The sequence below is a fragment of the Onychostruthus taczanowskii genome, unplaced genomic scaffold, assembly GCF_017590055.1.
Source record: "Onychostruthus taczanowskii isolate IOZ18803 unplaced genomic scaffold, ASM1759005v1 scaffold6, whole genome shotgun sequence".
NCBI classification, from domain to species: Eukaryota; Metazoa; Chordata; class Aves; order Passeriformes; family Passeridae; genus Onychostruthus; species Onychostruthus taczanowskii.
In genome coordinates this window covers 2,928,333-2,936,554 of record NW_024503679.1, presented here as the reverse complement: position 1 = coordinate 2,936,554, position 8,222 = coordinate 2,928,333, and positions in this window count along the sequence as shown.

Sequence of the window (8,222 nt, the reverse complement as noted above, 5' to 3'; positions counted from 1 at the left end):
TACTTTCAGAGTCATGAAGATACAAACATACCCAAACATGTTACAAATTCCCTCAATTGCTCTCTGCATATGTAGGTCAACTGACATCAAAGGCACTTGTCCCAGCTGGGGAATTTTAGTAGTATGAACAGCAGAAAACACAGTCATGCTTTTGGCAGAACAACCAAAGCCTAAAAACAAAGCCATTGATCCTGCCCATGGAAATATTATATATTTTTCATACCTTCAAGGAATATGTCTGCAAAACCAGTGATTTAAGGAAGGCAGCAGTCAGACTGAACAAACAGGAAAGCCTTCTGTTATCTGCCAAACAGGGAAAGGGTATTAATTAATGAGAAAACAGCACCTAAGTGTCTGCATCACTTTTTAAAATGAGACCTAAACCTCTATGTCATATAGGATATTCCTGAGGATTTACCCAGAACTTGGAGAGTTTGCATAGCACCTGTCCCAGGGGGTTCTGGTCCATGACCACTGCTGCCAGCTTTGGGCTGGATAAAGGGCTGGGACAAGGACTGTACTTACCACAAGCTCAGTGTCTCTGTGTCTGCCTCACAGGTATTTAGTGGAAGAAAAGTGCTTCAAATAGTAAGGCAGTGCCAAGAAAGGTTTTCAGTTTGTTTTCACATTGTTTGGCCCCTGAACTCCCTTAAAATATCTTTATAGAAGGTGATATTTTAAATTGCCAGCAGCTCTTTCAGCTGCAATTCCCTCTTTGTGACCTGGCTTCCTGCATGCTGACCACAGCAATCCAAGAGAGCACACTTTGCTTGGCTGGGGCTGCACAGAGTCCTGTGGATGGAAAAACAAATATAATTGTGCCAGCATCCCATTCTTCCCTTCTGACTGTTCTCTGTGATTGAGTTTCAGCATGTAGTCTATGGACATGCTGTAGGTCCATGTGTTCCACCCCCTCAGTGACATTATCATTGAGAACTCTACTGTTCTTTTGTTATTGCTTAATATTGTTTGATACTAATTCTACCTTTTTTCCCCTCTTGCAATTCAATATACCATTTTCTTCTACCTCATCAACATTTTTTTCCTGTCATTATCTTCTTATTACTGGAGGCTTGATGTGCTTAACTTGAATATTCAGTTTAAGTTCCCCTCTGACCCAACTTTATCTTTCAATAACCCCATATCCGTGTATTTGGGGCCACTCCAGGTGATTTTTCTCTCACTTCTGTCTGTTTTGCTCCTCCATCTACACAGATCTTGCTCACCTCTTTCAGGATGTCCTACAGTCAATCAACACTGCATTAACACTGGAGGTATGAAGGACACAATTCTGTCAATATTTATTGCCTACTTAAACCTGTTGCTTCAATTAAAAGAAAGAGAGGGGAGGGATCAGGAGAAAGGACTTTCTGGTCTAGGTGTGACTGAGCCTCTATCTAGTGTTGCTCCCTGATTGTGTTGCAAGAGGATAATATAAATTCCTTTCTGATAAGCATATGGATCAGGCAGACCTCTGGGTGTTGTTTTTGCATCTTGATTATTTGTGTCTAATTTGGGAACTGCCATGATACAAATACACACAGATTTGTTATTACCTCTCACAGTAATTACAGGTTACAAAGACAGTTAAGTATAACTTAAAAGTTGTGCTAGTTGGGTTCCCAGGGTAACACTTGGGAAGTTATTATGTCTGTGGCTACAGATGAAAGAAAGAAGGACTGCTGCTAAGCACACCTACACTGCATTAGTAAAACTCCATAAACACTGAAGGGTTGTTTAGCTTGGGAGAAGGGGAGTTGTGTTCTGGGCTGTTTGGCTTCTTGGGGGTGGGGGGGGAGGGTGGAGGGAGTTTACCCTAAACATTACAGAATTGTAATCCCACATATTTGAAAAATAAACTGAATACCAGAATACCAATGCCAACTTTCATCTAACAATACCAGAGAACCAGACATCTTGTTAGGTGCTCCACCTAACAACCTAAGCCCTCGGATCAATTCTATTCTGTGCACTGTCATTCCTACACTACATGCACATTCCACACCAATGTTATTCTCCACTCAGAATTTCATTTACTTGAAATAATCCCCTTTAAAGAGCAAGACTTAATTTCTGGAATGATCTTCTGTGTTGGCCAGATCTCTAGTATTTTGTTACGTGTGTGTTCTACAAATGAAGCATTTTGTTACATAAGGTGGCTGTGTTGGCTGGTTCAGTGTGGGAACAGAGAGTGGATGTAGGCATAAGCAGTGTGCTTATGAACAGATCATCCAGGTTAAACACTGGCCCCTGGGCTGCCTGCCTTGCAGGGCTGTATGATCTTAGACTGTTGCCTTCTGACTGATCAGCCCCATCTTTCTATTGTTAACTCCTCAGAGCAAAGTTTAAGCATTGCATCTGCTAAAGAAAATGGTAAACAACATTAATTACTTCATCAAGATACAAAAATAAATTAGACTCATCAAATTGTTTCCAGTTTATCTTCATCTGTTTCACACAAAGCCTATGTTACAAGAAAGGTGATGTAACCTTGTTTAAGGGGTGTATTTTAGCAATCACTGTGACTGACAAAGACATGACATGCTTGGCATGCCCTGAAGTTACTTCCCATGCAGAATCTCCCAGTGCCTCACACACAAGAGCCTGACAGCAACTGCTCTTCAGAGCTACTAAACCATCTACCTCTACGCCACATGGCTGCATCTTGAAGGTGATGGCTACAAGTTTCCTTTAATATTCTGATACTGTTTCACCACCAGATTTCCCTTCAGCTACTTCTCAACCCTATATATACAAAATAATTGTGTCTGCTGTTCAGTTCCCCTCTTCTGCCACTTTCAAGCATATATGACTACAACCTTAGCTTGAAGTCTAACTTAATGTCAAGTGTTTTCTTACTTTGGACTATAATTTATTTTCAAGTATCTTCTTTCTCACCAGTGTAAAAAACACCACCATGCTCATTCTTTCATCTTGCAACCTCAGTGGATCCTTTGACCCCAAGCCTATTGGCACATGGAGTTTGCCTCTACAAAGAGCCAGATGCTTGAGTGACTCTGGATCACAAATCAAGACAAGGGAGTAACAAAGCAAAACATTTAAAACAAAGCTAAGATTATAGTTACAGTCAGAAAGAAACGCCTTTAGACACTCACAACAGCTAGTAACAAGCAAAGCTGTCTTGGGACACACACAGAGCCTAAATAAAGTCTCTATCACTTGACAAAGCTTGAAGTTTAGGCCATTGTGGTGTAACCCATGGCACTGGCTGTCCCCTGTTCAAGGCAAACAGCACAGAATCAATCATCTGTGCTCTGTCAAGGTGCTCAGAAGGAAGCAAACCCCTTTATCATTCTCACCTGGCTGACACAGCTAACACGGGCCACCAACTTCAAATGTGCTGTAAGCTTGTCCTCCTGACTCAGCCCAGCCTACTGCACCTTCTTTCCTTCTGTCTGGCATGAGAACTAGAGTAAGCCAGAGAAGTTTGCACATTAAATGATACAGAGATCCAGCCAGGAATATGCATCACAACAAATGTAAACCAGCAACTCTGATAACAAGTATAGCAAAACTTAGAAAAGTAACTCCTCTGGCATATGTTTCTCCTGACTATTACTTCTATCTGGAGCTCAAGTCCTTTCTAACTTCTACTGTGAATCACCAGCAGTTTGTGGTTTTTCAGTGCACCCCATGGGAATAATCATCTAGTGACGAGGAGAGGTCTCCTAGCTACACACAAACACAGAAATGAAACACTTGCCAAACCCCTTGTACTGGTATTGGAGGCTTGAATACACTCCAGCATCTTTACTCTGAATGAAAGAGTGGCAGGATATAGAAACAAACAGTCACTATGTGTGTAACCATGTTCCAGTGCATTTCCCCACTCCCTGGGGACTTCCTGATGCCCTGCTTGAGAGCCAGCTGCCTTTTCATACAGAGATCACACAGTCTGAGACAAAACCAGGTCTGTAAAGCCTTGTCAGATATTCAGGTTTACTTTCTGTTCTCAGATTATCACGAATACCCTCAGCCACAGTTTCATGTACCTTGGGCTGGAGAGCTGCAGTTCCATCTGAATCCAGGTACGATGCTGCCTTTGGTCCTAGAACTAATCCTGTAACTGCTAAAAAGATCAGATCTCAAAACCAAATCCACTGTCCTGAGGTCAGCTTTCTCAGTAATATCAGCACAATGCTGCTGGTATAAACAGGCTACCAGTATATATTACAACATTAAGGAGAGATTTTGAACCCATTTAGATATCAGAGTGCTTAAAACAATCACAGCTGCCAGCTCGAAAATAATGTTCCCCAGACAGCCAGCACACTGGAAAACACTGTAGAAAATATTACCAGTGCACATAGGAGCCCCTGACATCATCTAGAACAGAGCAGCATGAATAATCACTGCAGAGTTTTTGGCCTGTCTTGCCAAAGGACAGAAACAGCTACAAAAGATGGAAGCTGCCAAAAGTCCTCCGGGAATTTTTTCCTAGGAATAGTGTTAAAAGCTTTAAGTCTGTTGTGCTTCATTGTTTCCCATCATTATGTGCTCTTTCCACTTTAGTGACTCATAACACAAACAGTCCCATGGTTTGTATTAAGTCTCCTGGCCTCTGCCAAAGTACTCGGGAGGCTGTCACACCTTAAATATGTACCTAAGAATCCTGGGGAAAAATTCTAAAAGGTGGTGCTTAATTAGGTTCCTTGAACCTAAACTTACTCTAAAAATGCTTACACACCATGTTCCTATGGCAAATCTGCAGGCTGCTAACTGCATACTGCAAAAATGATCTCCTTGTTGTTTAACATCATGCCACCTCTGAAACGACCCAGGAAAACGGATTTCAATATCACTTACACTGAGAAGTTCACTGAGAGAAGTCAACATATAATTTCTACAGCAATCTGGAACACAGTTGGAAATTTTCAATTAAAATCAATGATTCTGTGAAACAGCAAGAAAGGGGGTTTTTTTTGTGGCTTGTTTCAAAACATATCAACTTTGTTTTAGTAAAAAATAGCATAAACCACAGGATTTTGAGAAAGTTCTTGCATGATCTGAACTTCATTACCTAAATTAGGATCAGCTGAGGTACTAACTGGGAATGAATGATGCCTTGCAAGACAAAGGAATGTCACTGATTCCTAATTACACAGTACTGCCTACAGTGATGTTTTTGTTGCTCTTTCAAGTGGCATCTTACAGCTTTAGAGAAAAATTAAGACAAGGAAAGTTGACTTCAAAAAGTTGTTGATTGAGTGGCTGCTACCAAGAGATTTGTTTCTGCCAGGCAGGCTAAGACTTGTTTTTCCAGGTCAGAAGCAGAGGTCTGAATTCTAAAACCAGAGATACCTTCCTTTAATAAGTAAGAAAAAGTCTATTAAAAGCCTATTGTTTTAGCATGGAGTACACATAATACTTAACATTTTCACATTTGATTGCAGATCAGCCTTCAGTAAACACTTCTAGTGGAGCTGGATAACTTTTTCTACTGGAGCTGGATAACTTTCAGTGCTGTGTCCTGCATGTCAGTAGCCAGTGCTCACATCAGGCACAGGTGAGGAGACAGAACAAAAGGCTGCAGTGCCAACACAACTACAGATAATTTTTCAAACAACTTCTCAACACTAAGGTTTATTTTTCTAATGCTACTACCCGCCAGGAACTTATTAACACAAGAATGAGCACCATCAGTGTGTACAGAGTAACTGAGCTCAGAAGAGCAGAGGAAAGAGCCCAGCTGGCTGATCAGCAAGGACAGACGGAAAGCCAGCCAGCCATCATCCTTCCTCTGGGGAGGGAGGCTGGACCAAAGAAAGCCTTTGGGAAGGGTTTGCCAGTACAGAAAGTTGGAAGCCCAATTGAAGCCACAGCCTGAAACATGCACACATACACACAGAGGAGCATGGAGCCACAGACATTCTTTAGGCCAAAGAAATCTTTATTTTCTCAGTTTGTCTGGGGTGGTAGAAAACCTATAAATGGAAGATAATGTATTTTTTGATAACTAGGATATCATGTGAATTATCTTCCCTGAAGAGGACAGGAAACAAACTTATTTGTTCATGTACCCACACACAAATTTTCTGCTTGTTATTTAAACAACCAAAGAGGCTGGTAACAGGTCTAGGGACCCACAAGATGCTTCTTCTCCAGAGACAGCAAGCGTGGGTACAAAACTCTCTCCAGGTTTCTCAACCTCCACGTGCTGCTTTTGCACAAAACAAGTCACTCTAACCAATCTCACTGTGCATTCTGCTTTGGCTACTTGCAAACAAGCCAAAGAACTTCAACTGTGATGTGAGCACTTGTTAATTTACAAATGGCTACAAAAGCTGTTGAAAGCAGCATGTGCAGCTTTGCAGTAACTATTCCTCCTTTTCATTTCATTACTTCTGCCATAAACAAAGAATATCCAGAGAGCTGCACAAGGTTACTGTCCCTCCTGTCAGTCAAGGGAACAGAACTGCAGTTAACTGCAAGGTTCTGAAATAAATAGGTTTTGACTGCTGAGATAGCTTTTAACTACAAGACCTGTTCAGCCATGGGCTTCTGACAGCTTTTTCCTTCCCTCTTTTTTTAAGCTCAAATTTAATCCAATCATTAAAATATTTGTTGAAGTGCTCTGTCTGCTTCGCAGCATAGCCCACACCACAGACAGAGTGATGGGTGACTTATTTCAGCAGGAATTTTTTTTGCATTCCTCCTGTTTTTTTTTTTTTATTTTGAATTGTTTGTGCAAAGATTTGGTAGGTGGAGCTTTTCAATTAATTGCAGCAGACCCGGCACAGGGTGGCACTCATGCTGTTCACTCAAAAATGTTAAAGATAAATATCATGAACAAACAGGAGTTTTCAACCTTTTAAAGGTTGCATCATTATTCCAAATTATGTTTTCAGTGATGAAATTAAATTCTAAACTAATTCTATTCTCATTTTGTTTATAGATTTTTAAAATAGTTTCTGAAAAATACATTAGAAGCATTGATCTCAGTGTGAATTTGACTACACTGATTCTCAACATGGGTATTTCTAAATTTTCAGGAAACCCCTACATTGTTCTCTTTATGCTGAAGTATATCAGAAGCACTGACATGGGAAGAAGCAAGAGAACTCCAGTAAGAAAGGCTATGCTGCAGCATTCCTTTCAAACCAAAGCAGAATGCATGGCAGCAGCAGCTGTGGCAGCAGCAAACCTTAGAGAGAAGAGAGTAACAATCACAGCAAGACTTTCTGTTGGATCTGTTTGACAAAACAGTTCAACTCTCAAGTACACAGATGCACGCTCACATCAGGGAATTAATCTAGAAACATAAATTCCAGGTGAGAATATGTGCTGCCAGCACCTGATTCTGTGCCTGGATTCAACCTCCTTCAGTATTAAGTCTGAAAAAGCACTAGAAGGGTCAATATCTTCCTTTTTTTTTTTCACAGTTGATCACCTAAAGGTACTTGCACATGAACCTACGTATAAACTCTGAAAGTCTATTTTGAGATCACAGAAAGTCTTTAAAAGGAAATTCACACACATTCTGACTGTTTGTAAAGAGGATGGGTATTTTAACCCTGTGACCTCCCCAGGAACACCTTTAGTAGCTGTGGAATAGATGGGAGTCTTCCTTTAGTATTACTGTATCATCTCTGATGCTGGTTTGTGGAGGAATTCATGAGCTCCTTTTCTACCTGAACACAGAAATCTAACTATTGTCACAGTGCTCACACAGTGCAGTGCTAGCAAAGGACTGGCTGCATTTAGATGACAGTATCAGCATCCCTAGAGTATCACAGAGTCTCAGGTTTGTTATTTCTCTGAAGGCATTAGTTCCTACAAACCTGAAATAATGCAAGAAGTCAGGACTGTGTGGACAAGGCAGTGGTGGGGAATGGACACGGAGTCTATAGGTGTCACTTCTAAGCAAAATTTCAAAAATGCAATTTCAGTTACATGCCCTTGAGTATCAAAAGGCTTGAAACACCCAGAAATATCTCAAGGTTTATTAAAACCTACAACTATTTTAAAACTCTAGATTACCTTTGTTCAAAGGTTCCTGATGATCTCTGCCATGGTAGAGCTTGCTCTTTTCTTTCTTCCCAAACTGTATTCACTTGGCAGAATGTGAGAAATGAGAGGCTTGTGGTATGTGCTTGTTCTCGAGCACAGGCAGCTAAGGTGACATTCCTGGCCACTCATGCTGCCATGCAATGGAGGAATCTCATGCACAGGTGAAAAACTGCTGAGCAAAGTACCTCTGA